The following is a 24,954-nucleotide window of genomic DNA, read 5'->3' as shown; positions in this document are numbered from 1 at the left end:
GTGCCAACTTAGCAAAGGGGAAATATTTATCTTACCATTCCCCATTTCACCTCATCATTGGAGACGTGAACGTGCGCGCGCCCTGGAGATAAGCCTCTGTGGACCGGGACATTTTGACAGATTCCAGATGGATATATGGATATATGGATAGATGGATGGATGGATAGATAGATAGATAGATAGATAGATAGATAGATAGATAGATAGATAGATAGATAGATAGATAGATAGATAGATAGATAGATAGATAGATTTTAAGGCAAAATATTTTGGTGACATGGAGGAAAAAAATTGACAAAACAAAAGTAATTTTCAAGAATTCTTCTGAGAAAGTCATATTTCTCCAATATGTTTTGAAAAATCAAAAGAAAGATTGGAAGAAAAAAGGAGAAAAATTGGGAAAAAAAAATTCAAGAAAATCTGACTTTTTTTTGATAATTATTTTTGAGAAAGTTATATTTCTCAATACAGACATTTTGGAGAAAAAAATGTGCATCTTTTTTCCACAAAAAAATATTTGAAGAAAATTCTTTTTTTTTTCAAGAATAAAGTTGCATTGTATCTTACAAAACTGATATTAATTTAGACTAATGAAGGTCAAAATTCATACATGAACCTAAAAAACATTAGCTTAGCAGACACTCATTAAGTATTTGTTCAAAACACTTATAGTAATAATCAACATTAATAACGATGTAAGCAGTACATAATCCTAGACAAATCTGTCTCAAAATATACAAAATGTACCCCAAAAAATGCATTTTAGAGCTTCTTTTATTGCATTTGTTTCGCAGCATCATTTACATTGTAAAATTGCAAAGAATAGACATTAATAATAATATCACCTGTCATTTCTAGACAAGATGGATTAATGTCCAAAAATCGGGCTCTTTTAAGATAAAGTCACCAATTTCATTCATAATTTAAATATACTGTATATTAATATGTTTAAGTACACACTAATAGCTGACTAACCTAAAAATGTCAGACTAATGTGAAAGACGGGTACTAAAAGGAGGATTATTTTTCTTTTTACTTTTTTTTCCCGCATTGTGAGTGCATGTGCGTGTGTGCATGTGTGTGCACGCATGTGCGTGCGTGTGTGTGTGTGTACGGTGCCTTCCACGATTTGGCGAAAACACATGCTCAGATAATTACACCCCTTCTTCTTTACACACGCACACAAAGCTCATCAACACACGTGCACACACATACACGCACACATCCAGAGTGTCATGTCAGTGCGTGTGAGTCAGGGTGGCGGTCGGGCAGTGAGGATTGCTCCATCCATCTGAGGAGAAAAGAGAGAAGTAGCCATTTAGCTTTTGAGGTAGCAGCGTCACTCAAGCACAAAACTTCTCAGAAGAACAATTGCTCAACCGCTTTCTATCTGTAAGTTTTTTTTTGTTTTGCTGTGCTCATGATACCGCTTAGATGTGTGTAGCTAATGAAGTCTTTTGATTTGAAATAAAATTGCGTATAATATGATCCTGCAAAATTTAATACAATCAGTAGGGATTTTCACCTGAGAGTAGTACATGTACAAAATAAGAAAAATAAATACATCAAATAAAATCAGCCCTGGCTGACCTCGTGACCTCACGGTGACCTGCTACCTTGGGCTTCAGAACCTTTGCTGAGCTTGGGCAAAAATATTCATCTATTCTTTCATCAGCCATTTGTGAACAACTGGGCAGAGGTGGGTAGAGTTGCAATAAATTGTACTCCAGTGAGAGTACTGTTACTTTTGAATAATATGACATCACGCAAGTATAAAGCAGCCCGCTAAATAATTGCGTAATGCTAGCTTAGTATTGCTAGCAATGCTAATTTTATGACGCTGGCTATGACTATTTATCATGAATAGGCAGTTTCATAATCGTGTGCCATTATGAATGGCCATGTTTGAGATTCCTGCTTGTGCATGTTAGTGAAGTGAGGCTACATTGAAATCTAGCTAGAGCAGTTTTAACAATGCAGACTCCCCCTTTAAACTTTTGGTGCTTTTGTACAGGATGTTATTTGTTAATTCATTATAGTAAAGGTAAAATGTTACTGGGAAAAATTATTATTAAAAAGACGGAGTAGTTTTACTGTAGGCTTTTTTTGTTTGAATTTGTTTTAACTTGGGCTGTGCACGAATGAGAGTAGCAAATTGAAAACGAACGCTGAATCCGAATTTTCCCATTCAAGTCAGAACGTGTCATAGCATATTGTCGTCACAAAGGACTGTCTGGATGGCCCTTACATCTTCATACGTGTGATGTATCTACGTGGGGAGTGCACAAGTGTGAAATCTATATATGACTCCCGGAAGTAGTTGCGGGAATATTTAGCTGGTTAATTCCTCCCCGTTGCCTGGTTAACACTTATCCTAGCAACAAGAACATTTGGCCGGCTAATGCCGTGCTAGCAAAAAAACGAAAGTGAGTTGGCAAACTTGGACGCTGGAAGTGAGAGACGAACTAGCTTAGCGCTAGCTAGAATGAGGTAAATAGCAGCCTAGATGGATTTTAAAAAACTGGTTAGATTCAGGTTAAAGTTATTTTAAAGTAAAAAGGTTAACTAAAATCTGAACAAAAAATCTTTACGTAGTTACTAGTCTTATCCATTGAATTAAGCGAGTGTGAAAATAGTGCAAAGTTGTAATTTGCACTTTTTATTGTCGACCTGTTGTGTTGCCCTCTAACAGCTCTTACTGGAACCAGGTGTTCACATGATAGTCTTCAGTCGTCTTATCTGTCACACACACACATGCACGCACACACCTACGTATAACAGGCCGTCCGTCTAGCGCGTGGATGCTGCGGTCGCACCTCTGGTTGTCCTCTTCCTTTAGTTCCTGCTTCCTGCCGAGTCACATGTCCGCCCACGCCCGGGTTTCCAGTCACGTCCACTCCCTTTATCAGACACAAATGATAACGGCTCATGAATGTGTTCCATTTTTAGCCACTGTAGCACATGAAGACAGGGGAAGACCTCTGCGAACAACTGATGCGACGATACCTTCCTGTATGGAGTTTGCATGTTGTGCTTGTGTGGGTTTCCTCCCACATTGAAAAACATGCAATTTAGCTTCATTGAAGGTTCTAAATTGTGAATGGGAGTGCGAATGCTTTCTTTTCTGTATGTGCGCTACGTTTGCATGGGTGTCCTGCCTGTCCTCCATGTTGATCCTCTCATCAGCTCAACGAATACAAGTCCAACTGTTTTATTAAATCAATACAAAAATGTGAGCTTCATTACCTCAATGAAGGCCTTTTGTACTGTATTGGCTGTGCTTACTGTCCCTAATGTTGTTTCCAGTGAGGTGGAGTGTTTGCACCTATTTAGCTCAGAGTTGCATCAGCCAGAGCTGCACAGACGTGCGGCTTTGCCACACAATTGTTTCTCTTCTGACACCTTTGCACACTCAAGAATAAATACAATTATTTAGGTCAAGGCTAAACTATTTACTACCACAAAAAACAAACAGCCAAGAGCTTAAGTCACTCTAAGTAAATCAAACTACACAGGTTATGTTTCAAAGGGGACATATTACACTGTAACAAATGTATGTAAAATCTACAGTAAAAAACTACAGCATTTTCTTGTTTTTTAATTTTGCAGTATTTAGCTGTATACAGCAATGCATTTTGGGTAAAACAAAATGCATTACGGGTAAAAACAAAGTACAGTAATTCGGTAAAATACTGTCAATTTTACAGCAACTATGTTTTGGTACGTACTTATGTGGATTACAGGTAAATACTGTAAAGATTGTTGGATGTTGATGTGTATCTCTATAGGAGAAGAAGCAAATAGCAAACCCTGTATTGTCACCGGAGCAAGGACAAGAGTAATATTTTAGTGCGAGGGCAGTCTGCATCGTCTTCACATTGCATTTCTCCGATAAACAGTCGACACTACAGCTAACATTCATTTATGCACTCGGCTGCAGAACGAGGGTTGGTTTTACAACAAGGGTGGCATGGTGGCTGACTGGTTAGCATGTCTGCCTCCCAGTGCAGAGGAAGTGAGATCGAGTCCGGACTTCGGCCTTCCTGGGTGGAGTTTGCATGTTCTCCCTGTGCCTGTGTGGGTTTTCTTCAGGTGCACTGGTCTCCTCCCACATTCCAAACATGCATGGCCGGTTAATTAAGCGCTCTAAATTGTCCCTAGGTGTGATTGTGAGTGTGGATGGTTGTTTGTCTCTGCGTGCCCTGCGATTGGCTGGCAACCAGTTCAGGGTGTACCCTGCCAGCTGGGATAGGCTCCAGCGACTCTTTGAGGAATAAGCGGTAAGGAAAATGGATGGATGATTTTACAATGACATACTGTATTTGTGTATTAACAGGAATTTACTGGCAGTAAATTACTGCAAATTACTGGCAGTAAATTACGTAGAAACGAAGAAACGGTTGTAATTTTTACAGTGAATTGCTGTAAAAGTAAATACAGTACGTAACTGTAATTTATATACAGTAAATACTTGTAAAGAAAAAATACAGTAATGCACTGAGATTTTACAAGAATTAGCTGGCAACTATTTTGCCAGTTATTTCTTGTAAATTCCACAGTCAATTTGTTACAGTGTATGTAAAGATGACTTTTTGATGGGGGAAAAAAAAGAATTCTTGAAAAAAACATCGTAATTTTTTGGGGAGAATATAATTATATTATATAATTTCATAATTATATATAGGCTATATATTTAAATTTGACAGAACTAATATATATATATATATATATAATCTTTCAGGGCGCCACAAGCCATGGCGCATGTTTCACAATCCAAAAGGAAAAAATAAACAAATAAACTTCTGTGCAGACACATACACCTTATCGGAGCTGCGTCACCTGCGGCAACGCGCCCAGTTTCTGCTCACTTGATCAAAGTGAAGCGCTAAAGAGCACGGGAGGCATCTTTAAGTTGATGTATTTTTACACCTTTTTACGTTCTTTGATAAATTGCATTGTTTTGCTTTGTCTCATTTACGTTGTTATATTGTTGCAATTGCATCAAAACCAAAATACAAAACTCTGCCATATACTGTATGTCATAAGGAAAGTCGGGAATTCAAACCCAGGACCTTAGACCTGCAAAGCAGATGCAATGACCACAAGTCCACCAGGATCGCCGTCAAAAAAATGAGGACTCAAAATACGCTGCCAAAGTGATAAAAGGGGCAAAAAGGGGAAGGTTTTAGACTTGCCCAGTCAATTCCTAGACTTAAAACCAACAGAGAATGCTTTTTTACCTTCCTACTAAGGAAACTTGAAAGGCGTAAATCCCCAATTAATTTTGTATAGGGCCTGACCTCATTTGGTTGATGGGTGATCTGGAGTCTATTTTTTGTTTGTTTGTTAATTTGATTTGATCAATTTATTTTTATTTGGTAGCATCTTTTTATATTTACTGTATTTTTAAAATGTATTTGTTGTTATTTTATGTTAATTAGATCTTATTGTAATTAAGGCTATTTTAGTTCACTTGTTTCTTTCAATTGAATTTTATTTAATAAATGTGAATGTAATCGGGGAAAAAACAAGGTCATCAAAATTCATGCACCAATTTCAGGTACACCTGCACAACCTTATTCAAATGAATGCTCCTGTTTGATTGACACTGTCATTGGACTGTTCATTAAAAAATTAGGATTACTCTTGCGTCATACATTAATTTGATTACTGTGTATGAAGAATGAAATGAGTCATCGTGACTTCAGAGGAACTTTGAGGTCATGGTAAAGATCGATGCTACTGCACAAGCATCATTATACAATTGAAAAATTTGCAATATAAATCTTAGCGGGCATACAACAAAATGGATGACATAATTTGCAGTCCATCATTACTTAGCCACGAAGACAGACTATTTGTCCTTCAAATGTTTTAATCATTGTATTCAAAACAGTGATGAGACGTCATTGTAATAGGCCTTTCGTGATATCACTTCTACTATTGTGGCCTTAATGCATGGCAATTGTGTTTTTTCTTCCTCAATATGTAAAATTGTACAATATTGTGACGTTGATTTGAATTTCATTAATTTTTCAGCCCTTGATTTGTTTTGTTTTTTCAGGCAGCTTGATATTTTTATATGGTGATGTGGTCACTTACATAATATACAGTGAGATTACGACAGAAGAAAAAAAAGTACTATTAAAAAGGAAAAAAAAAAGAAAAGTTCCCATTGAGTTTCAAGAAATAAAAAACACCATTAAAGTTACAGTAAGGAAGTTGAGGTTCATCCTGTGGAAAATGTGGAATTCTGGGAATATCATGCTGAATTTTGTTAAACTTTTGAAGTTTTAATGATTTGAATTAGTTGAGAAATGTGGTCAGAGAAGCGAATGACAAAAATGCTGGTGTTAATAAAATTGAATAAATTATGCTTTTTCTTACTTGTTAAAGAAAAACTGTTTCAAACTACTGATTTAATCGAAAACACCACAGTGAGCCCTATGTCTACTTTAAGTAGACAATTCATGTCAAACAATGAACAACTGTCATTTCACACCCTCCATACATAAATCACAAACTGTACGATGGTGATGGTGGGCAGGGCCTTTTTTCGGGGCTTGCGCTCACCTGTCAGCCTTCTCCTTGTTCAACCAGGCTGCAGCTGCGAAGACCAAAAAAAGATGACTCAGTAAATGTACCGTATCTGCCACAGGCTCAAACAAGCTCACTGACAAATGTGGCAAAAAATTCAAGCGTGCATATGAGTCAAAAAAAACAGCATCAAGTCTCCAGAGACTTCAACTAAGGGAGCATCTTAATGAACTTTTGTTTTTTTCTTTGGCCACCACTCTACAGAGGATGGAATGATATGGTAATGAGAACATGTGTGATGATAACCATAAAAGAGGAAATGGAAATGGAAATAATTACAGTAATTCCACATGACTTGTGTGTCTGTCATGTGGTATGTAAGTTATTTAATTCTACTGTGGTCAATTTATTAATCCCACCTGCATGACCACCGTTATAACGATACACGAAAAAAAATAAACATGGAACTTTGTAAGAAAATTTTAGGAGGGGAAAAATGTTACAATAGTATTTTGTTCAACATTTCCTCCTCAAAACTATTTAAAATGGGAGGGGGGGGGGGGGGGGCTTTTTGAGAATTTTTGATCAAAAAATTGTTTGTTTGTTTTTTATTTAGAATGTTTTTTTCTGAATGCTTTGAGGGAAAAACATTGGCTTTTCACCACTGTAAAAACATTGTAATTGAATAACAATGGCTCGGTTCCTGATATTGTGAAAGTACCCTGAATGCATCATGTTGCTAGCGCAGCAAGCATGTGACATGCATGCTATTCTGCCATGCGCGAGCGTATTTGAAATGGTTTAATGACACCCCAGTTGAGGTACTAAAAATAAAAAACTAAACTAAACACACAACTAAAAATAATTACACACATTTTAAATACAAGACATATATGTTTTTAAAAACATCACCAGCTCAAAAGTTTAAGTCAATGTAAATTTCCATTGTCATGCTAAATGCAAATTAGCATTGACTTCAGAGAGTGATATTCCTTGAAATAATGATTATTCACACACAATTTCCATAATATAACAATATGACAGGTAAAATAAAATTTTTCAAAGGCACATATTTTTACCAATGTATGAAAAACAACTTTAATTAACAGAGCTCAATCGCAGCTTTGTTCTTCTGCTCTTTATCTCATTGTAAGTGTAAGCATGCACGGCCTCACACTGCCCCTAAGAGGCCAACATGCACACAGCAGGAACAGATTTTTCAAGGATTCGAGGAATTTTTATTGTCATACTATCTGACTTTCCACAATATTTGCACAAATGACAATAACTGAGCTCCCAGGTTAGCATCATAAGTCCCAAAACTTAAGCAATAAAATAAGATGAAATAAATATGATAAAGAGATAAGGGTGATGAATTGAATTAATAGTTGAATTAATACAATGTTTTGAGGTCAATGAATGATCATTTTTTATTAATCAGGATTTCAATATCAATCAAAATAATTGTGATAATTATTTCCTCCCATAATCGCCGAACCCTAATACATCATGTTGTTTAAAAGCACCCTTCCAATGTCATGAACCTGTTGAAAATCAATGAGTCATAATGAATAGCTGTGATTCTGCGGTGATAAGAAGTCATTTCACCTGGCGGGCACACGGCTGAACAAAGTCCACATTCCTAGAATGTTCTGCAAAAAAAAAAAAAAAAAGCAGTGGCGTGATCGTCGCAAATATTCAGGTACTTTCCACACCACCAAGTTGTCGTCATCCCTAATGTCCACAAATGCACAACAAACCTTTCATTTCACTCATTTGCATTCATTATTTTGTTCATGAGGTGAAACTTTCACTTGGCTTCTGCTTTGTTACTGACGGGGATTGAAAACATGTGTAAGAGAAAGAGAGAGAGAAAAAAAAGGTGATTTATTTCCATTACAAGTTGCCCGTGAGGTTGTTTTTACAAGATGTCAAAATGAGCTAAAACCTCAATGTGTGTCTTACTGGAAACGTTTCGTGAGCGCGGTGAAACACTTGGGCCATGTGTGAGGCTTAGCGGTCGCTGAGGTTCGTTTGCTCTTCTGCTCCCAGCTCACTTTTTTTCTTTTCTCTTGTGCTGCTCGTGACTTCCCACAAGAAGAGATGTCGCCAGGCGAGCGGGTGTGGCCGGCATGACACATTCCCGCTAGTAGATCTTCTCCATTTATTTTTTTCCCACGCCGACTGTATGCATCAAAGTGGTTTTCAAAAAGCCAATGTTCCACTTTGGTGCACCCCCAATAATCTCTTGTATTCATTAAAAATAATTGAGATGAAAGAATTGTTTTATTTTTTTGCCCCTTACAAAAAAAGTGGAACTTCCTAGAAAACTCAATATATTTTGAGAAACACTTTTTTGGAAATAATTCGTTTGATTTTTTTCAGGAAACTTCACATGGCCACACCCAGAAAAAAAGCTGAGCCTTGATTGGTCATCACCTGAGCCCTAAGGCACTGTGATGTCATTTTCAGTCAACTGTACCTGTGTCCAAATTCACAAGGCTGGGTCCCCCCAAGGCCGGATTTGTTGGCTGCATGACGTCACTCCTGGCGCAACTCGACAACACGCACAGACTTACACTTGAATGGAGTGTCAGTCAATGCGCTACCGACAAGGAGCATTGACAATCCATTCATATGTAAGTCCGTGCGTGCTGTCGAGTCGCGCCGGAAGTGACGTCATGCAGTCAACAAATTCGGTCTTCGGAGGACCCAGCGTTGTGAATTTGGACACAGGCAGAGAGTAGCAGTGGCTGTAGAAGACACAAGATAGCCGCCCCTGTACTGAATAAAAACAGGTGGATTTTGCTGCTTTATTCATATTCCACAAATGCAGTATTAATCAGAATACCATGTTTAGACTATATTAGGGCTGCATAAAACATATTGTAAAAGACAATTTTTGACTTGACTTCCTCTTTAAGAGAGTCATCTATTTTTTATTCTTTGAAAAAAATCCCCCCCAAAAAGTAGCAAACATACTTCTTTCTATACTTGTCACTTTGACTTTTCAAGAAGAGAAATTAAATTGAAATTTTGACAGATGAATGCCCAACTTCCTGGTACAAGTGCCATAAAAGAATCACTAATTCAAATGTTCAAGCTTTTTTTTTTTTTTTTAAGCCAGTAAAGCAAATTTGTTTAACACAATACATTTGCACACAACACATTTCATTTAATATTTTTTTTCTTTTATGTGAAATATATGTTAAGGTAATTAGTATTTAAGTAAAGTTTTAAAATTTCCTACATTTCAGTGAAGAATCAATGTTGAAACTGTACATGAGGCTTTTTTTGTGATTTTGATGGACACCTATTACACAAGTGTATCTAAATGTGGTCATTATGGCGGCATTAGGAGAGCAAAGTACTTTTTGAAGTGGTGTTTTGTGTAAAAAGCTTGAGAACCGGGCAATTTTACCAGGCACACCTCCAGGATTTTTTTCCTCTCGCCCACAGCAGCACAACGATACATTAAGTGGCTGAGAAAATAAACGTATTCATATTTTACAACATCAAGTAAAATGCTGGAGGGGCTTAACTGAGGCTACACACATTTCTGATGGGGACACAGTCTCTAAGGATTAAATATGGTGCAAAAGTAATTTGTACTTGTAAAAAAATGTATTTAGTTGTATTAAAAACATTTTTGTACCTGTATAAATTTGTATCTGTAAAAGTCGTGATTTGTACCTGTAAAAAAAATGTGTACCTATAAAAAACAAATGTGTATCTTTAAAAAAAATGTGTATCTTTAAAAAAAATGTGTACCTGTAAAAGTCGTGATTTGTACCTGTACAAAAAAGTGTAAATTTGTATCTGTAATAGTCGTGATTTGTACCTGTAGAAATGACAATTTGTAGTCAAAGATGTCACTACTAGGAGTCACAAGTGTTTTTTCTGCTGCTGTCCAGCCACGTGACTTTTGCACCAAATCTCTCGCTACAAATGGTGCAAAACTGATTCGTACTTGTACGGCACCGTGATTTGTACTCGTAGAAGAAGAGGGCGGGCTCTGGAGGATTTGGGCGGGCTAAAGCTCAACCTCATTGGTTGAGCGAACGACAGTGGGTTGAACTCAAATTACGCCACGTTTTTATCATTAATATGCACAAGTCCGAAATTCCAAACAAACAGAGTAGCCACACCAATTTACACGTCATTTTGGAAGAAGAGGACGTCTTAGGCGTGAAAATTTCAACATGGTTCAATATACAAACACCGTGTGGAACAGCTTAAACGTTGGTTGACATGCAGAGCCCTCAAAGTGGGCAGAAAGAAAGAAGTTTTAGTATGAAGGTAAGATTTATTGTACGATCATAGCTCGTAATCCGGTGCTAGCTAGTTCATCTCATGTTGTTAATTGTCACGAAAACTGAACACATTGAAGTCCCGATTTTCATTTCAAGATTTGAAGCCTACCTTTGGACTGTGACTTTCTGTCCTGAATGTATTTACTTTTACCTCGGACATGTGTATTGTCATAGCTGAGACAGTGTACACTTTCGATCAATAACTTGTCCCTGCACTTCTTTAATGTCTTCAAAAACTACCTGTATACTTGAACTGAGATATATTAAACTCGACACCCTTTCATATGATGTGAGTTCATGATGACATATTTGCTGTTTTAATTTCAAAAGCTTATACTGTACATACAGTATCCCAAGTTTTGCAGTGAAATTCAAATGATCATTCTTAACACTTGTAAACATACACATTTGCCTTAAACACTGAAGCCAAATAAAAAATAATGCAAATGGGAATGTTTATGAACAATGTCTGTGTCTATCAGTATTACCACTATTTCTGATATTAAGATGTGACAAAATCTTAGTTTTTTCTTCTTCTGGCTAACAAGATAAAGCAAAACGTTTAACTGATTACATATAATGTCAGTGGCTGTGTTTTGATAATGACCCAGCTAAGAAGTTATGATTATTTTTTATTGTATGAATATGCTGACCCAACCATTCTGTTTGCACAGATGCCAGCATGCAGTCAATCAAAGCTACTTCTTGATCCATCTCTAGACAGCGGCACGTGGTGTGACATCAAACCTGCTTCAAAGTGGCTGTGAAGTCCAACAAATGAGAATCCTTGATACACTAGTTACTGTTCTGAGAGAATTTCACTGCAATCACCTTTGGGAAAGTGAAGAAATTATGCTTTCTAAATGTCTTCCAATTTTATGTTTGAAATGTTAAAGGAGTACAATTTAATCCATATTGAGAGTTATTTGAAATAGTCAGATCAAATAACAACATGTATCATTCAATAAACAAGATTGTGCATCATTTGAAATGTTTTATTTGATGTCCAGAAGAGCCGTTTCTGCATCCATTGCTGTGGTAGTGTCAACCTTGATTTGAAGATCAAAGGGGTATTCCATCAACGCAGCTAAAGAAAGCGAGGCTCATGCAAAAAAGCGAGGCTGGAAGTGAACACCATCTCCAAATAAAGCGCCAAGTCGTTCCACTAACCCATTGCAGCCGTGTCTAATCAAGGCTAATGTAAGCCAGGCTTGCATAGCCTGGCTTTGTACACGCTCCCGGGGTAGACAAAAAGCCCTGATGAGTCGATAGGCGAAATTGCAATCAATTATGTCAAAAGACAGCAAAACGTGAGCAGTATTCTTCTCACAAACAGAACAAAAGTTATTGGTGGAGCTGTATGAGGAATTCAAGACTCACCAAAAAAAAGGCAATACTGCTGCTATCAATAAGACGAGGGAAATATAATTGGCAAAAACAAAAACAAAAAAATAGCAGACAGACTAAATGTATAAGTTATAATTGTTTCATGTTAGATGTGGATTTCACATTAATAGTGTTATTAATTATTGATTTAATGTAAAGCACTTCGAATTGACCTACATATTTATTCTTCGCTGTTACATCTTAACAGTAGCCAAAAGCGATCATGGGAGCAAGTCGGTAAGTAGCCTATAACAATATATATAAAAAAATACGATTAAATAGGTGTTGAGCTGTAAACATATGTTGCCCATCATTGTAGCCACCAGAAAAAAAGACTAAGGCCACTGCCACAGGTGGGGGACCTCGGCCTGCTACATTCACATCAGCGAAATAAAACAGGTTTTTCCTTAATCTGGCTTGATGGAATACCCCCCAGGTGTCATCTCCTGTCTCTTGGCTGCTTGCTGATGGAGTGGGTCATCCTTTTCACTGATGCTTCAGCAGTGTCTCCAGCAGTTGTCTCCACCTTTTGAGCAAGATTTTGAAACTTATGAGATTCTCATTTAATTAAAAATAAATAAACTAACATTTGACCTAGTTACTTTTGTTAAAGTAGCTAGGTGACAGTGACACTGCTTACATCTTAGTGATACAGATAGACTAGCATTTCAAAAGCAGAATAGCCAATATTTATATTCAAATAAGAGTAATGTTACATTGGAAAATTTAACTCAAGTAGAAATGAAAAGTGCAGAAAAACTTGCACAAATATTTCAGTACTGCGAGTGATGAGTAAACTAAGAGTTTAAGAGCCTTTTTTTTTAAACTGTTTGCAAAGCATACATTGCAAAAATACTGACATTTATCCAGAAATTGTAATATTTAAAATAAAATGATTAAATACAGAGGATAAAAGGTTGAGGTTAAAATACCTGAAGCAGCTTAAAGATTCACTCGCAGTAAAAACGTTTTGTTTTCATTTTATTATGATAGTAAGAGTACAGATATTTGAATATAATGTTACTCAAATACAAGTAGCTGAGTACTGTCCACTTTTGGTTATAGGTTTAGGTTATCTTGTAAAACATTCAACAGGGTTCTGTAGCTCTATAGTAATTTTCACATCCAAGCATTAAGCAGCAGTTTATGAGGTATTTTTAGATTCTTTTTTTTATATATTTTTTTACAGGTACAAGCTATTGATCGTATGTTTACACTGGTAGGCTTTAAATCTTGAAATGAAAATCGTGACTTTAATGTGTTCAGTTTTCGTGACAATTAACAACATGAGATGAACTAGCTAGCACCGGATTACAAGCTATGATCGTACAATAAATCTTACCTTCATACTAAAACTTCTTTCTTTTTGCCCACTTTGAGTGCTCTTGCATGTCAACCAACGTTTAAGCTGTTCCACGCGGCGTTTGTATATTGAACCATGTTGAAATTTTCACGCCTGAGACGTCCTCTTCTTCCAAAATGACGCGTAAACTGGTGTGGCTACTCTGTTTGTTTGGAATTTCGGACTTGTGCATATTAATGATAAAAACGTGGCGTAAATTGAGTTCAACCCACTGTTGTTCGCTCAATCAATGAGGTTGAGCTTTAGCCCGTCCAAATCCTCCAGAGCCCGCCCTCTTTTCCTACGAGTACAAATCACGGTGCTCTACAAGTACGAATCAGTTTTGCGCCATCTGTAGCGAGAGATTTGGTGCAAAAGTCACGTGACTGGACAGCAGCAAAAAAAACACTTGTGACTCCTAGTGGCGACTTCTTTGACTACAAGTTGTCATTTCTACAGGTACAAATCACGACTTTTACAGACACAAATTTACACTTTTTTTGTACAGGTACAAATCACGACTTTTACAGGTACACATTTTTTTTTACAGGTACAACATTTTTATTTACAGATACACTTTTTTTTTTACAGGTACAATTATTATTTTTTTTACAGATACAATTTTTTTTTACAGGTACAAATCACGACTTTTACAGATACAAATTTATACTTTTTACACAATGATGCAGCCCCAATTGTCTTTTAAAACATACAACATAAACAAACAAACAAAATAACACTGATGAAACGTTTGTAGAAAGCACATTTGTATAATGAATCACTTGAGTTTTTCTTCAGCGTTATGGGCCTCAAGAAGTAATTTCCACGGCATTAGTGGCCGTCCACATTAAAGCAGTTGTAATATTTAGGCCTGCACGTAGTTGTGGGGTATTTTAGTGCATTCAAACGTGGACGTGACTGATGAAAGTTCGGTGAATTCCAGATTGGCCCAAAAGTAGCCTACCGCCAAAAGAAAGACCAAACAAGTTTTTTTTTTAAAGATACAAAACATGATTAAAGTTTTCCACTGACGTCCTGAGAAGTTATCTTGCCTGAAATCTCCTTCAATACGGCATCTGCTTTATCATCATCATCATCATGATACGTTTTTTCTTATTCTTTGTGCATTGATAAGACTGTCAAAGGACACATTTATCCACTCACATTTCCTTGTAGAAGCTTTAAGTAGAGCACTGTTAATAATGTAAATGAGGATATGCAGAACAGAAAAGGGATGGAGGGATTAAGTGTTCTATATTTCGACATATTGTTCCTGAGAAGGAAACAGTGATGATGTTCTTTTTTTTCATGCACTTTTAAGACTTTTAAAAGGAATATTGGGGCAGCATTTTTGAGACAAAATGTTATTTCTTGAAGGGGCGTGGAATCTTTTATTATTATTATTTTTTATTTATTGGGGGGGAAAAAAACCTTAATGACATTTTTCTATTTTCTATTTTTTCCAGGAAAGTGTATTTTATTGACTGGAAAAAGTTATAATACCAACAAAAGTTTTTATTATTTATTATTTCTTTGTATTTATTTTATTTTTTGAGGAAGGGTATTTACTTAAAAAATAACTGCACTGTCTTTCAAAATAGATGTAGGAACAAAAATATATTATAAAAAAAAAAATTTTTGAGAGAAAAATCTTTATTATTATATATTTTTCTGAAATATTTTTGAGAAAGGCGACACGGTGGTTGACTGGTTAGCACGTCCGCCTCCCAGTGCAGAGGACGTGAGATCGAGTCCGGGCTTCGGCCTTCCTGGGTGGAGTTTGCATGTTCTCCCTGTGCTTGCGTGGGTTTTCTCCGGGTACTCTGGTTTCCTCCCACATTCCAAAGACATACATGGCAGGTTATTTGAGCACTCCAAATTGTCCATAGGTGTGATTGTGAGTGTGGATGGTTGTTCGTCTCTGTGTGCCCTGCGATTGGCTGGCAACCAGTTCAGGGTGTACTGCCCGAAGCCAGCTGGGATAGGCTCCAGTGCCCCCCGCGACCCTTGTGAAGACTAAGCGGTTAAGAAAATGGATGGATGGATGGATTTTTGAGAAAGTTTTTTTCTATTGTTGAAGTTATTCATGGAAAATTTGAGATTTTATTGAAAGAACAAAGCTTTATAACTACAACAAATTGTTTTTTTAGAACATTTATTTTTGCACTCATTTTGTGTTTTCCAGAAAAATAAGTACACTGAAAAAAATCAAACATGCGAGAATAAACTCACAATGTAGCTAGAATTTTTCCCCAAATATTTGTCATGGTGAAGCAGCTTCAATGTTCCAAGTACCTATCAACAATTGTATAACAATTGTTATAACGAGGCGGCCCTTGGTTGCTCTTAATTATGCCAGCAACTTCCGTATTAGCCACGATATCTTGCATGCTGCATTCCGTGCATTTTTTCTGTACAGTTACACCTCTTTACGTACAAAAGCTGTAATAATGCCACAATAACCTGATTTCATCTCACCAACAACACAACATATTTGAGATCAAGAGCCGGCTGTCTCTCTCGATCTACAACAACAACATAAAAGCCCAAGTTGTCACATCACTATTGTTTTTATTTCCTCACATATAATTAAAAATGTCCAAAAGGCGATGAAAGGAAAACGTGAAAAGGGACTTCACAGTCGGGGTAACACTTGTGACACTTTTCAAACCTCAGAATAGGAAACTAAGAAACTCTCAAACTCGCCCAAATGTCACTTTGGTGTTATGTTTCACTATAGCGTGATTTCCTATGTATAGTTAACATGTCTGTATGAACATATAATATTGCCTTCTTGTGTTTTGATGTACCTGTAAAGCACTTCGAATTTAATTGTGCCTGACAAATTAACTTATCTTCTCTAATGTATCACAGGCATGATATTAGTAGTAGTAATAGTAGTAGTAGTAGTAGTAGTAGTCTTATTATTATAGTCGTCATCATCATCATTATCATCGTCACTATAATTCAGCAGCACCACCCTTGACACCTATTTTCTTTTCTTTTTGTTTGAACAATACTGTACTTGGATGTGCATTGGACAGTGTTTCTTTTGTGCGCATGTGACGGAGTGTGTGCTTCTTCTGAGACATGCCCGGACATATTCTCAGTCACTCAGTTAGTCAGGCAGTCAGTGGTGCACAGTGCACACATACACACACACAACAGAGAAAATGAGGGCGGTGAAGTCCAAGTGTTATCGAGTATGCAAATTTATGCCACAACACCGTCATTAGAAAAAAAGAAATCAGTCCATTTGTGTTTGTTTAAATGATTTGTGCTTCTTATCAAATGCGAATGATAACAACTACAGCAAATGTATGTTTTCGTGCATGGCTTCTTGAGACTTCATTGTGGGTCTACTCATGATAGAGACAGCTACTAAATTCAATGTGAAGCAAAAAGGAGACTGTTTTTTTCCTCATGATTAAATATGAATTTTACCCTATTAAGCACAACAGTAAAATGTGATGAGCTTGTGAGTGCAGGAATGCCTTCAAAATGACCATTTGTTAGGCCATAGTTGGTGAATGTGTGTGATTTTGAATACGGACTAAAAACTAATGTCAAGTCAAGTCAAAAATTGTCAACTGTCACGATATTCATATTATTATTTTGGAATATAAATGAAACAGCAAAATACACTAGTTTTTATCAATATCAGGGGCGGCCATTTTCATCACAGTGCCCAAGGGCTTACCTTGTGAATGTCACATGGTCAAACCCAGAAAACAGTTGAGCCATGACATTCATTACCTGAGCCCTTTGGCACTGTGATGTCATCTTCAGTCGACAGCAAGTGTCAAAATTGCCGCCCCCAGAGATGGGGGAAAACGTGTGGATTTTGCTGCTTAATTTATATTCCACAAACCTAAGAAAATATTTGACTTGTCTTCCTCTTTAATGGTTTAAATATGAATTTTGTTTCCATAGACAGAAACTGAACGGAAAAAGAAAAAAAGTTTAACCTTGGAGGAGTCCTGAAAATTGCCAAACTGACCCTGAAATGGCCACTTTGAACCAAATGGCAGATCTGCTATGTCATTTCAGCTGTGGCTTATTGAAATTTTTGTGAGTCTACTCATGATAATCACAGCTATCAAATTACAAATTTTACAAAACCAAACTAGGTTCAGGAGTTGCATTTTCAAATTTGATTCTAGTAAGGCTGCTTCAAAGGAAAATATCAGATGTCCTGGCTTGGCTTCTTGAGAATTTTTTGATAAGCATGTCTATCAAATGCCATGTTGTTGCCAAGCAAAATTGGATTAGTGTCTGAATTTGAAAACATTTTCGACTTTGGTGCGTGTGAAAGCTCTAAGTGGCCATTTGGCCTGAGGCTGTTGAATGTCTGTGACTTCTGGATTGAGTGTGAAACAATTAGCCCCAAAGACACAATTCAGATTGGATATTTGGACAAAAATGAAACAGAAACAGAAAGAGGAGTTTTAGGCAAGCGCAAGCAGGTGGCAAGGACACGCGAGTCGCGTCACGAGGTTTCCACACTCTTCTTCTTTTTTCTTATCGTCCTCATCATCTGTGCAGTGAGTCATTGCCGTCACATTGTCGTGTAACAGTAACTTGACCTGCTATACCCGTCTACTTTCTACTTCCTGCATTACTTTCACGTCTTCTCCTACCCGACCCAAAATAAAAACAACTTTCAACATTTTGTATTTCATCCACTTTTGACAATCAAATGTATAATTTCAAGCACTTAAAAAAATGGTGTTGGTTTCTCTTGGCAAAATGAGGGCACACATTGTTTTGAAGTTATTCAACAGATATATCTAAAGTAGTGCAAAGTGCAAGAAGGGCAACATGTTAATGATTAAACAAGCTCGACATAACAGTCTTTTTTCATAGTAAGTGTTAGATAAGACACCGTATTGACCATATGAATACAATAACCACTAAAGCGTTTTGTGTTCAGTCCTATTTTTGCACCAATTTAGTGTTTGTTGACTATGTAAACAATATTTCCTCATGATCTGGCCTAATAGCCTGGATATTTCACTGGAATTTTATTTATATATATATATATATATATATATATATATATATATATATATATATATATATATATATATATATATATATATATATATAAATCAGCCCAATTTCACTTAGCAGCATGAAATTTGGTAGACATGTCTGTCGATCGTCAGAAGACATACAAAAGACCTATCGCGAGATGCTGTAACTATCGTGAGACCTACAGCGAGACCGGGAATACCCAACATGGCGGCGCCCTGCTGCTAAGATAGAACTACAGGTAAGTGACCTCCAACGAGATAATGCCGAGTTACGCTCTTCACTCGCGGCTGTTTCAGCCGAGTTGGAAACGATTAAAAAGGAGAATAAAATATTAAAAGAAACGGTTCTGGATGTCCAATCCTGTAGCATGCTGGAGAATTTAATATTCTCAGGCATATCCGAGAATACCTCTGACAATCCAGAGGCCGAGATAAAAAAAATTATGACGACGTTGTTAAAAATTCCTCAGAAGACGGTCAATAATATCTCTTTCCACCGGGTACATCGGCTTGGAGCCCGAAGGGGCAACAAACACCGTCCTATTATCGCTAAGTTTAAACATTTTAAACAGAAATAATTTGTTAAAAGTAAAGGACGGGAGTTTAAAGGGACCTCTTACGGAATGAATGACCAATTCCTGAAAGAGATTAATGAGCGGCGAAAGGGACTGTTTCCTATAATGAGACAAAATTGGCAGGAGGGTAAACGGACTACAATAGTCGTTGATAAGCTATACATCGATGGCCAACTATTCCAGAACCCCAACTCCACTCCCTGGCTGTTCTAATTGGCATTGGTGGAACTAAACTTTGTTTGATTATTAGATGTATACATGTACTGTATATGTGGTTATAAAACCAAAAATATGAATACTCATTATGTTTAGGCTATATTACAAATATAATATTAATACATAACTATATCTAAAATATATTTAAACAAAAAATCTCGCTTAGGTTACTAGTTACTGGTGTATTGTTACATGTTTAATCCCCCGCTAATTTCCTTCACTTTTACCTCCCTCCCCGTTTTTTTTACTGTTATATTCACTTACACGTTACCTCATATTTCACACAAATTACATAAACCACTTTGATTCTATCCTATAACATGCCAATATTAACAAATAGCCTATACAGATATATACACAGGACTGAGTCTATATTGTTTGTATGCATAAATTAGTTCTGGTTTCCTGGTATGTTTCTGGCGCTCGCTCACAGGCAAAAGGACACATTTTTTTTAGACCATCTCTAAAAATTAAAAGCAGATATTTGTCTCCTTCAAGAAACCCACCTACAAAAATCTGAAGAAAAATTACTTATTGATAATAATTTTAGTCAAGTGTACTCTGCCCCTTATAACAGTAGACAAAGAGGAGTCTGTATACTCATACATAAGAATTTATTCTTTACTCTAAATAATACAGTAACAGACCAAGAGGGCCGATACATTATTATTCAGGTGACTATATTTAATAAAATATATACATTTGGTAATTTATATGCCCCTAAGAATGATGATCCGGCCTTTTTCCATGATTTTTTCTCTAAGCTGTTTGATTTAGCAGCAAACTCTACTATTATTATTGGAGGAGATTTTAACACAGTCTTAAATCCATTAATAGATCGTTCTAATAATACAACATGTATAACGCGATTACAATCTACTAAAGTAATAGGGGAATATATGGATGATTTTGGCCTCGGTGACAGCTGGTGACTTAAAAACCTAACTAAGAAGGAATTTACCTTCTTTTCAAGTCTTTTTCAAGAATTGATTTTTTTCTTACAAATAATTATATTGCTGATAAAATTGTTACAAAAATACATCCTATTATTATTAGCGACCATGCACCAGTCTCCCTTACCCTACAAGTTGATTATACCTTTAAACCACCCCGACATGGCGTTTTAACATCTCACTGCTAAATGACGCAGAGTTTGACAAAATTATAAGAAGAGAGTGGGCAGACTTTTTGGAAATAAATGACTCTCCAGACTTATCTCCATCTCTTCTCTGGGAAGCTGGGAAAGCGGTAATTAGAGGTAAAATTAATATTATATTCATCTTATAAAAAGAAACAGGATAAAAAATATGAAAAAGACTTGGAAGATAAAATTAAACAACTGACGGATGAGTACGCAATAAACCCAAATAACCAAATATGGACTGACTTACAAAATAGAAAAATACAGTTAGACCATATGTTATCTAAAAAGACAGAGTTTATAATACAACAATTGAGATACAACAACTTTGAATATAATAACAAATCAGGTAAATTTCTTGCAAACCAACTTCAACGCAATCGGGAAAAATCTCTTATAACGGCTATTAAAGGGAACACTGGTGAATGCACACAATCACCAGAAGAAATTAATCAAATTTTTTATAACTATTATCGCAACCTATACTCAGAAACTAACAAGCCTAACCCTGAGCATATTGAGGCATTCCTCAGTAGCTTAAATATACCTCAGTTAACTACTGAACATAAAGATATGTTAGATGTGCCACTTAATATAAACGAGCTGTACAGTGCTCTAGATAGTTTGCCTAATGGCAGAGCACCTGGCCGGGATGGTTATGCGGCTATATTTTTAAAGCACTTTTGGTTAATGCTTGCTCCATTATTCTTAAGAGTAGTAACATAAATTAAAACTAATGATTACATATGCCCACACTTGAATACAGCAGCAATTAAACTTTTATTAAAGCCAGAAAAAGACCCCACCATTCCATTAAGTTACTGTACGATTTCACTAATTAACATTGATATTAAAATGATCGCTAAGGCTTTCGCATCTAGACTAGAACCAGTAATCTCGACAATCATTCATAGCAACCAAACAGGCTTTATTAAAGGTCGTCACTCTACTAATAATATTAGGAGGCTCTGTAACCTTATTACCATGTCACAGCGGCATGATAAAAAGGCAGTTATTATATCGTTGGATGCAGAAAAAGCTTTCAACAAAGTTAACTGGTCCTTCCTCTTTGCTGTTTTAAATACATTTGGCTTTGGGAAGTCATTTATTCACTGGGTGTCAGTATTATATGATTCTCCTAAAGCTACAGTTACAGCTACATTTATCAGATTATTCTATTAACTGGACAAAATCAACACTACTACCTATTACAGAAAATTCATGGAACCCTGCAAGCCAGGACCCACACTACTCATTTCCTATAGGTAATTTAAAATACTTAGGCATAAAAATCTCACCTAAATTAACTGATTTAATTAATTTAAACTTTACTCTACATCTGGAAAGCATTTATAGTGACTTGGAGCGCTGGAATAATCTTCCCATTTCTCTAATAGGACGAATAGCCACCATTAAAATGAAAATTTTACCCAAAATAAATTATTTTTTCTCAATGATTCCATTCAACCCTACGTCTAACTGGTTCCAGTTGTTGGACTCGGCCGTTACAAAATTTTACTGGAATAAAAAAAAAGAAGCAAAGATTAGTCTATCTACTCTTCAGAAAAGTAAATCCAAAGGAGGTCTAGAGGCACCAAATTATATGCACTACTATATAGCTAACCAGCTACAATATATCATTCTATGGGCACAACCCAACAGAGAATACTAACTGTTGGCTGGAACTAGAACAGAAGGATTGTAATAACCTCAGACTTTTAGATTTACTCTTTATCACAACATCGATTAAGCGACACAATTGTTTTAAAAACCCAATGATTTCCGCCACCCTGACTGCCTGGTGGAAGGCACTAGAAATTACAAAAGCCCAAATGGAGCCCTGCGGGCTTTCTCCCCTATGGCATAACCCCGACTTTCAACTTAACAACCAATCGTTTTATTTAGGTGTGTGGGAGCAGAAAGGAATTACACATCTCCACCATCTTTTCTCAGATAATATGTTTATATCATATACATCCTTGCTCCAAAAATACAAAATACAAAACTGATTTTTTTTTACATTATCTGCAAGTTAAAAGTATGATAAAGAAACAAATTCCAACACTTCGGGGTACGGTCCAACCGCCTGTTTTAGCTAAAGATATTACCAAGCTTTCTCCGACAACAAAAAAACTTTCAAAAATATATAAGTTACTTTCGTATACTGATAAAATGTATTTACCCATCTCGAAATGGGAGACAGACTTATCTATATTTACGGAATCTGACTTTTGGATTCAAGTTGGTGATAACGTATTCAAAATGACAAAACACACAAATTTACAACTTATCCAATATAAAATTATTCATAGAACATACATTACTCAATATATGATGAAGAAAATGGGACTCTCAAACTCCAACATTTGTCTCCAGTGTTTACAAAACACTACAGACACTTATTTTCATGCTTTATGGTTATGCACTCCGGTTATGTATTTCTGGAGTAAAGTCTGAGAAAAACTTTCCGCTATCTTAGACTGTAGAATACCTTTATCTCCAAACTTGTGTTTGCTAGGTGACCTAACAACAACTGACTTACCACGTAAACAATTTCAATCTACACTTGTAGCCCTTACTATCGCGGAAATTGTTTTAAAATGTTGGCCACTGGAAAAATAAACAAACTCTGAATATCGACCAATGGTCTAACCTCCTCATAAATCACATTTTAAAGGAAAAAATATTTGCCTTGAATAAAAACCAAATATCAAAATTTATAGAAACATGGTCTACGTATATAAAATATTTTAATCTAAATCTGGTTACTTAATTCTGCCTATTAGCGAGAGCCACCACATCGCGATAACTTACATTGCTGTTTCTGTATTTGGCAATTTGTAACTAATGGTTGTGTTTTTATAGTCAGGAACCCAGTTGCTGCCAGCAGGATCGAGCAGACTACATCAAATTACACCTTACAGTCACTAACTCCGAAAGATTCACTTCCAATGGGCACTAAGGGTTAATATTCGGAATCACTCCATGCCAGTGGGTTAACTCTATAGGTGCTTTAGTCTATCTGGAAAGAACTGAAACCCTCAAAATTGGGATGGAATGTATTCCATGTAATATATATATATATTACATGGAATATATATATATATATATATAAATATTTATATATTTATATATATATATATATATATATTTTAAGCTCACAAAATAACTTCAATTTGACCTTGTTTAAGACACACTATGCCAACCTCTGTAACTATTACACGTTAGCCATTTGACCTACTTGTGAGTTTTCCTCATTTATTTTTCTGCTCAAAAACTATACAATACACTCAAACACACATGAATAATACAAGAAATGAGCGTGTGATTTGAACCGTCATCATTTCCTGCGCAGTGACTCACTTACTCGCTCACTTCTGCTATATGTCTGGAAATGAGAAGCACACAGAGCTTTATAGGGAGACAAATATATCTCAGTACGTTTCATACTCATGCACACAGACACACGTACACACAGACACATGCACGCGCACAGACACACACGTGCACGTTTTTTTTATGACCTGCCTACCGTCCTGGTTGTGAAACAGCTGAACCGTGTCTACATCGTAATTAAATACGGAAAAAAACAATCACAATTTTCATATAATGGAATTTTCCTTTAATTGCATTCTTGACAATCCTACTTTCTCAAACGAGTGTACAGACCGGGAAGATTTATGATATAAAATATACTACAAAAGCACAACCTAGGTATACATTATCTGTGTTATGAAAACATTTCTGCAAAGATGCACAGAAATATCCCAGTGTGCATTGATTAATTTTATAGAATTATCTTAATGTTTTTTTTTTTTTTTTAATTGTATACAATGCAAATACAATGCACATTTGTAATGTTAAAAATATCATTGTATTTTTTTTTTTTTTTACTTTACATTTTATATGTATAAAAGTATTAGGTATACAATTACAGTGCCTCCCTCACTCGTGGGGGTTAGGGACCGGGCCGGCTCGCAAGTAGTGAAAATTTGTGTGTATTTGATGTCCATTGAAATGCATTATGGAAAATCAATCAATCAATATTCTTCAAATAAACACTGATAAACCTCCAGTGTTTTCCCACAAGAATTGGGTAAGTGGCGAAAAGATAAAAATAAAATGAATATAAAAATAAATCGTGATTAGTTCAATCCGTTGCTGTTGAACTGCGAGTAAAAAAAAAGAAAAGAAAGAAAACTCACATGGAATATAATCAATATTTGCTATTTTATGCGTATGCAATTTGTATAACAATAAAATACATTTTGGTTTAATATCATCAAATGCTTTTTTTTTTTTTTACACTATAATGCATACAATATTTGTTTTAATTATGTACTTGAATTACATAAATGATTATATATTATAATAAAAACAGCATTAATTATATGTAATTATAATTTAT

The 24,954-nt window shown here is 36.0% G+C and overlaps 1 protein-coding gene across 7 annotated transcripts in view; it reads right to left on the bottom strand.

Annotated features, from left to right (window-relative positions):
• Positions 1-756: 756 nt before the first annotated feature.
• The window catches only part of LOC147164162 (uncharacterized), a 73,453-nt gene continuing 49,255 nt past the window's right edge, over positions 757-24,954 (bottom strand). Inside the window, exons 4-7 of one of the 7 annotated variants that reach the window (XR_015096914.1) lie at positions 8,146-8,189; positions 6,574-6,607; positions 2,769-2,900; positions 757-1,291 (exon numbers count right to left, since the gene is read on the bottom strand). The gene's annotated coding sequence lies outside the window, so the exon portion shown is untranslated. Of the gene's footprint in view, positions 1,292-2,768; positions 2,901-6,573; positions 6,608-8,145; positions 8,190-11,656; positions 12,763-24,954 lie in introns of those variants that run through there. The other 6 variants (XR_015096917.1, XR_015096913.1, XR_015096916.1 and 3 more) reach the window with 6 other exon arrangements.

The sequence above is a fragment of the Leptonotus elevatus genome, chromosome 13 (genome assembly GCF_054856555.1).
Source record: "Leptonotus elevatus isolate MCC_2025b chromosome 13, RoL_Lele_1.0, whole genome shotgun sequence".
NCBI lineage: Eukaryota > Metazoa > Chordata > Actinopteri > Syngnathiformes > Syngnathidae > Leptonotus > Leptonotus elevatus.
This window is presented reverse-complemented; position numbering and strand designations above follow the sequence as displayed.